General features: G+C 37.9%; 1 protein-coding gene across 1 annotated transcript in view; it reads right to left on the bottom strand.

Moving 5' to 3' along the window:
• Positions 1-7,224, bottom strand: part of DIAPH2 (diaphanous-related formin 2) — a gene marked incomplete at both ends in the record, with an annotated part of 150,142 nt that overhangs the window by 64,983 nt on the left and 77,935 nt on the right. The gene's annotated exons all lie outside the window — the stretch shown is intronic.

Consider the following 7,224-nt stretch of genomic DNA (forward strand, 5'->3'; position numbering starts at 1 on the left):
GGGAAAGACATAGAACAAACTTGAACAGTAAAGGTAAATCTATATTGAAATCTTTTTGGCAGGATTGACACTGAACTGGATCATTAGAAGTTCTGAAGACGACACTAGACAAACAGTCAAGACAGGTGGGATCAGACAGACTCTTAGGATTAGATCCAACCAAGCCTACTGCTGCTAACAAGCAAACACTCCTCTTTCCAGATAAGCATCTTGTGGTTTTAAAAGAACTTAGGCAGAAATAGTACTGAAAAGTACATTCTTAGGTGAAGAACGTCTAGATTTCAAAGCAGAACCCCAAATGTGCTAAAAAAAAATTATGAAGTTTATAAGCTTAAAAGAAACAGTAGAAATGCTTACGAGTGGAGGTTTGGGATCAAACGGGGAAAAACCGGGGAGTATCTTAACTAGCTAGGGCACATCTCCATCCTCTTCTCCCAATAAATGGTAAACTTTGACACAGACTGCTTATGATTAACAATCAGTGCATCGAGCGTTGTATTTGCTGTAAATCTTCCCCCATTTTTTCCCTGCATCTTTTCCAGTATAGGAAAAGCAGCGAGTCTGCCCAAATGGTAATGTTGTGTTTATATATTATGACCATGTACATGAAAGCATGTAATCTGAAAAAGCATTAAAAGAGAATTTGTAACAGATACATTTCACACTTAGATGTGCATTCGTACTTCTAATTTGCATGCTGAGATTTTGTTCACCAGCAGAGTCTCCACATTTTAGTTGCCTTATTGCTATCAGATGTTGAAGGAAGGCAACAACATGACTATGCTTTATTGTTTCCGACTCTCGCAGTAACATCATTATCTCAGTTAACTAAAGATAAAGCAATCGTGCATTGATTCTACTGTCCTGTCCATTTGCAAGCAGAGGTGAACCACAATTTTAAGAGAAGAGCACCTGTAACGAGGTGCCCAGCGCTAAGTAACTCTTGGCTTTAGACTTCAATGAGAGATTCAGTCTAAGGCACTAATTACCTCTCAGTCCAAGATGATGTTTAAAAAAAATGAGGCATGTATGTACAGAAGCTCTAGATTACAATATTGCTCTCTATCTAGAAAGGAAGGAGACATACCAATCCTTATCCAATAAAAATCTCAACTAGCATCAAGACCTAAAATCATCATGATACAAATGTATATAACATTTTTATATGTCTTATTGCAGAAAGAAAACATATAAATCTGACACAAGAAAAGGAAGGCACAGAGATTTTAAACACATATCTCTAAACCACACAAGCTAAAATGTTAAAAAGCAAATTCCATGTACAAACTATGAACACTTTCAGCTTTTCAGAGTAACAGTAACAGCCATCTAAAGTGAGGAAATTTAATTTAAATATTACACACACTGAAGTGCAAATGCCATTAACAAGCTTGCCTTGACAAGTGAGATAGTGGGGGGGGGAAAAAAAACCCTACCATTGCCTATTAGGCCTTAAGTCAGAAACGTCATAAGCAGCACATCTCCTCTCCTCTGGAGCTGAGGAAATTACAAACAGTGCTCAGAATCCTGAAACGCTCAATATACCCACAGAACAAAAGGAAACATTTCTGTGGGTAGCTTATGTTTAATTTAATCAACTTATGTAATGTTCTGTACTCTAGTTTAACAAACGAATCTGGCTGTCTCAGTTCCAGCAATTATGTGCCTGTGTACATGTTTTAAGAACGAAAGAGTAATTCTGATGCACATTACACAACTTAAGACATTAGGAATCAATTATAAATGACAGTGGTGCATTAGGAGCCCAGAATGCATTACCACTACCGCTATCGACACCAGCCAGTTGTTAAAACTCCTTCCCAAAGCCCAGCTCTAAGTCATTGATCTCCTGAGTGATATATTAGAACATGAAAAGCCTTCCTTGCTTTGGACAGGTCATGTTATCCAACTCAAAACTCTTTGAGTATTGACCCAAAATTGTTTACTTCTTAAGGTCAAATTAATTGGCAAGTAAAAGAACAGGGTTTTCAATAAGAAAAAAGTTTCTGAGCCCGTAAGATTCCTTCTGGTTGAATCCTGACACGTGTCGTACTCATGTTCGTTACCTGGGTGAATTCTGTGAGTGCCAGCCTTCTGCCTTCTCTGAACTCTCTTGTCAATGCCAGCTGTTTCACCTAACTTTTCAGGTCTACCTGAGTAAACTGCAACAATACTACACTGTGGAATATAAGCTTAATAGCTGAATGTGATGTGACTTTTCATATTACAAATAAAAATCTTTAGGAGAAGAGATGTCTCAATTTCAGACACATAACCAGAAGTACTAGAAAGAATAGTACTGTGTTTACTAGCATTCTCCTGGCAACATGGGTATGCCCTTCAAAGCACTCCAGAAACTCACCTTACTTTGATGTTAATTTAATTACAAATGTCTTTCAAGATCTTAAGAGTTGAGTTCACTTAGAAAACAGAGCTTATAATTACAAAATCAGTATCTCTTAAACCAGCATACTGATGCAAAACTTCCTGGCAAAGGAAAAGGCAAATTACAAGCAAGGCAAAGAAGCAACTAGACTTCTAGGTTCTATATTACTCACATCCAGATTTGTATGTTTCAACTAATCAGGATAAAATTCTGCTGCGTTTACTTCAGAAGTCTCTATTGTGCACTGCCACTATTTCTCCACAGCCCAGCTTCTCCTGGTTTGTATATCAGAGTGGTACACACATGCTGTAAGTCGTCGTGAAGCAGCTGTGGAGCTATGGCACACTATCTTCACCATAGAAAGAAAGGAATGCAAAGGGAAGGAGCAAAGCTTTTGTAACACAACCGACCTGTTGTTAGTAAAAACTCACTAGAGAAGGTGTTGAGCAACTTCATCCAACACAACGGCCTTCAGGCTCCCAACTCCGTGAAACAGGAGTTAGGTCTTTCCAATTAACGGAAAGCCCAAGTCACCCTTCCAGAGATGCAACAGCCTTTCTTACATCCATGAAAGTGTGAATTCATGAACAGATAAGGAGGAAAAGAAACAACTGTTGTTTTGCAGCTTTCACCTCTCTCTAGCGGCTTATACTAAGGAATTGTAAATGGATTATGCAATTTGAGAAGTCATTTAAAGCAGTCTTCAAATCTGAATGGGTTTAACCACAGCCAGAAAGTCTTAAATGCCTTAATTTTCTTTAATAAGCAGCGGTCCATGAGAGTCATTTGGACTATTCTCTAATTTTGCCCTTGATAGTTACACTTCAGGGAGAGAAGTGGATCCTTAAAATGCATGCTGTAAAAAATAACTTTGTTTAATGTAGAATCCAAATTGCAGCTTCAGAATGTAGCCTGAGAATTCAAAACTACCACAATTTTGCATTACCATTTATTACACATTAGAAGAAAGCAATTAAATAAATCCTCAAAATCTTCACAGACTGGGAAAGTTTGGGAAGCGATTCTGCAGAGTGTAAGCCAATCCAGAACCCTGCTGAGTCTCTGACAGAATCTCTTTCAGAAATTGCACCTTGGAACTACAACAGAAAAAACTATCTGTAAAGTTCTTGCTTCCCTGTTGTCCTCGCTGGTGCTTGCCAAGGAAGGAGAACACGACTGTCAAAAAATTTTTAATGAGATGATGCGTAAGCTACCCTCAATATGGCAATGCTATATGCAAATACAGGAGTGTTCTTGAGAAAAAAGTCTTCTAGTATTTGATGTACCTAACTGGGTATTTACCACATTCAGAAACACACACTGAGAGAGTTTCTGACATTTCAGTAATACAGTTTACGTGAATGAAAAGAATGATAGAAGGCACTATACAGTGCAAGATTGACTTTTGATTATGATGCAAAATGCCAACTTCAGATTCTATTACGGAAAGAAAAGTCAACAGATGCAGGCATTAAATTTCTCACGCCAGAAGGCATTGTCTACTTTATATCCACTAATGTGCCAGATTGGGCAAAATCTGTTTCAGCAATTTAAATTGCACAAGGTGGAAAATACTGCAGATCTCTTTGTAAAAAACACAGTTTCTTCTATTGCAATGAACTATAAAACTTTTGTTAGACAGAAAAATGACTGCTACTTTTGAGCATGTTTTAAATTGCCATACGTTAAAGCAACAATGGCGCAGAATATTTTAGAATATTTTCCCCACTCTAAAATTATGGCATTAAGTCATAGTGAACTACTTGTACAGAACTTAAAAATTATTATTTTCTTACAGTATTTCTAATAATATATTAAGTATATACATATTTGCCTTCCACAGTGCCTCTGATTGCTACTGCCCTTTCTAGAGAGATGCCTCAACAGTCAGAACCATATGCTTGCAAACTGAAGACATAAACGTTTTGTTTCAACGTGAGTGAGAAATCTGTGCTCCCATTATTAGTACTTTCTAGTCTACTCTGCAGACATAATTCATCACCTCCCAAGGTACCTTTCACTTGGTTTTACTCAGAATGCTCTGAGTTGCTTTTAACAATAATTTAAAATAATTATTAAGTCATATACAGTTACATCAGGCATAGATTTCTGTGTAAAAAAGCACCGGAAAAACCCCTCATTATTTTTTAAAGACTGGATCCACACTGCATTCAGTTAAGCTCAGTCCTTCGCTTGGAGTTTAGCCGGTCTTGGGAGGCCTACATAACTGCTCAGCTAACCCCCAAATCCATACTCATCTCCACATACGAGCTATCACTTTAACTTGTCCAGAGTGGCAGGAGAACACATAGAATGGCCAAAGAACATATAGAATGGCCAACGGCCAACTGCAGATAACACCATTCTATATCCAGCTGCTCCTGAAGTAAACATCACTTGGACAGCACAAGCTCAGACATCTTCCTATGACTCTACGCAGCCTAGTAACTCCCACTCATGGCAGACTAAACACACAGCTAACACAGGTATGTCAAGAAGTTAGGAAACAGCAGTTTTGGTGTTTAAGTTTTATTTGACTGAACCTGCCGAAAGTGATGGGAATTTGTCAGGTATTTAATAAAACCACAGAGTGTAAGATGGAAAGAGCAAACACCACGAAAAACAGCAACTGCAGTAAAGAGTGGACAAGTAGAAACAGAAAAAAAGGCTTTGCATAGTTCCAACAGCAGGTGAACAAGAGGAGAACTCTGCAGACTGGGGGCAGGTAAGTTAACATTACATCCAAAGAATCCAGTTTGTCACAGTCTTGCGAGTTTTCTATCGGTTTTCCCTTCATACAGTCTGCTTCAAGTAAGAAGGAATGCTTTGCCAATAATCTCTTGATTGGCAGTTGGTTAATCAGTTTGACCTTGCTCATGATTTCCAGAATAAAACTGTTTCCTGATTTATTTTTACTTTTCATAAACCTCTAAGTTGATCTTCCATCTTTAAAAAGATCAAATATTTTATTATACCTAATATCAGATTATTGAAGATTTTAGAACATGCATGGGCAGTTCAACTAATCCCATTGACCTCTTCATATTAAAATCCAGTTTTAGGCTTTATCTGAGATTTGTTAAAACAGTAATCATCCACTGTTCAGATGCTGGTTCTGAAAGCAAAATAAGACTTCCTTTTTGTTTACACGGAACTGAGAAAGTGCACCCAAGATTTAAAAGAAGTGGATTGTGTTAACTCTTGTATTTGGAATGTTACGTGTAGTTCAAACGGTGAGGCTGCCTTCTGTCTAAAAGCAAGAAGCGTTCATGTGAAGTAATCCATCGTACATCTCAATAAACCGTCACCTGTTTCACTCATATATCCTCATTTGAAATTCATACAGAGATAATGTTTGCTGACAGATTTCCTTCTGATTTATGTACAACTAACTGATGCCAATGTCCTCAGAGCTGTAGCCAACTTATTGCAAAAGAAGCATCCCAGAGGAAAAACAAACCCATTTATCCCTGAAACCACTGTTGTTTGAAACACCAACCAAACAGCAAGTGAAAATCTTCTCTGCCACACAAAATATGTAAGAATCCTACCCAGAAAAAGTGACCACACACGACAGAGCAGATGAACATGACAATCACGCAAAAACCAAACAGTACCATGGGGAACAGCTGAAGCAAGTTGTACAAATCACATTTATTCCGCCAAAAATCCCCTTTGTTACGGAAAGAGAAGAAGGGCCGAAAGAGATGTTTTGGCCATTAAAAATGAACAGTAATTTACGCTTCTGATAAGAAGTCAGCACTGTTTATAGGAAACATAATGAGCTTTTATCTTACAGAATGAAACAAATTAAACTGCAATTAAACCTTTTTCACATATAGTCTAAGCATCAGGATTATTAGTGGCTTTGCTCCCATTAAGATGCTTTCTCTCTCTTGGGTTCTAGCTTAACTAAACTTCACTGAATTTCGGTTTAATTCCTCAAGTCAACTTCAAGTGGTAGAAAACTTCCTGGAATTTGGATAGGATGACAAACTGCTATTTGCATAAATAAAATTAATCATTATGTTACCTATCATGTGATAGGTGAACACACAGGCCAGTGACCCTTAGTGGGTAAGGTATGGGGAGGAAGAAAAAGAAGAAAAAAGAAAGAAGATCAGTTTGAGAAAGTTATCTGACTCCATACCAGGGGTTGGGAACAAACGCCACTGACAACAACCAGCAAATTTAATAGTAGATGTAAAAATTCTCTGTGTAATATCCATAGCAGTGCTCAGATATAAATAGCCAGCTACACGCTGTTCGAGCATGCACCTTTATTTACACATAAGGTATATCTGAGATGGCAATGTCAAGTTCCCTCTTCAGCCTCTATCCTGCCTTAAAGCACGAGACCATCCTCAACCCTACATAGACAGATCCGTTCCGTTTTGCCAAGAGGCATTCATGCCAGTTCATCAGCAAAGGGGAAAGCGAAGCACAGAGACATTTAACCAATAAAACAAAATCTAGTTTATATGCAAAAAAAAAACACCCATGGAAACATGTTTATGAAGTTTGAGAAACAGAAAAAAAATTCTGACAATCACGTAAATCTGTGAATAAGCTGAAGATGAAACAATAGCAAAGTTAGGCTGACTGATGAGCTATTCCCTAAGTTCTTGGGGAAACAAGAGTTCTGCTCTCACTAGACCAAACTTTGATAGAAGACAAACCCAAAGAAAATGATGGCCTAATTAAAAAAAGTATCCAATAGCTAACCACTGCACTGAAGAGAGACTGACTGCTAACAGTGAAAAAGGAGACAAACATTTGCAAGAGAAAACCTGGATAGCGCTAGTGGCAAAGTGTATCCAACTGCTTTTCCCTCTCTT

This window comes from Buceros rhinoceros, unplaced genomic scaffold, assembly GCF_000710305.1.
Source record: "Buceros rhinoceros silvestris isolate BGI_N320 unplaced genomic scaffold, ASM71030v1 scaffold6288, whole genome shotgun sequence".
In the NCBI taxonomy this organism is placed as follows: domain Eukaryota; kingdom Metazoa; phylum Chordata; class Aves; order Bucerotiformes; family Bucerotidae; genus Buceros; species Buceros rhinoceros.